Source organism: Nicotiana attenuata, chromosome 2 (assembly GCF_001879085.1).
Source record: "Nicotiana attenuata strain UT chromosome 2, NIATTr2, whole genome shotgun sequence".
Lineage (NCBI taxonomy): Eukaryota > Viridiplantae > Streptophyta > Magnoliopsida > Solanales > Solanaceae > Nicotiana > Nicotiana attenuata.
In genome coordinates, this window is record NC_031990.1 from 42,975,436 (window position 1) to 42,975,637 (window position 202).

The window sequence follows — 202 nt, forward strand, 5'->3', positions numbered from 1 at the left end:
GCACTCACATCCCTTTTCTTGGATACGCCACCAGACTGTAAAGCCTTGTTGGTAGCCTGCAATGCTTCAAAATTAGTGACCATACCACTTTTGATACCTTCCTCGATCCTTTCCCCTAGTTTGATGATGTCGGAAAATTTCTGGCCTTCGATCAACATCAACCTCTCATAGTATTGTGGGGCCTAGGCTCGGACAAAAAACC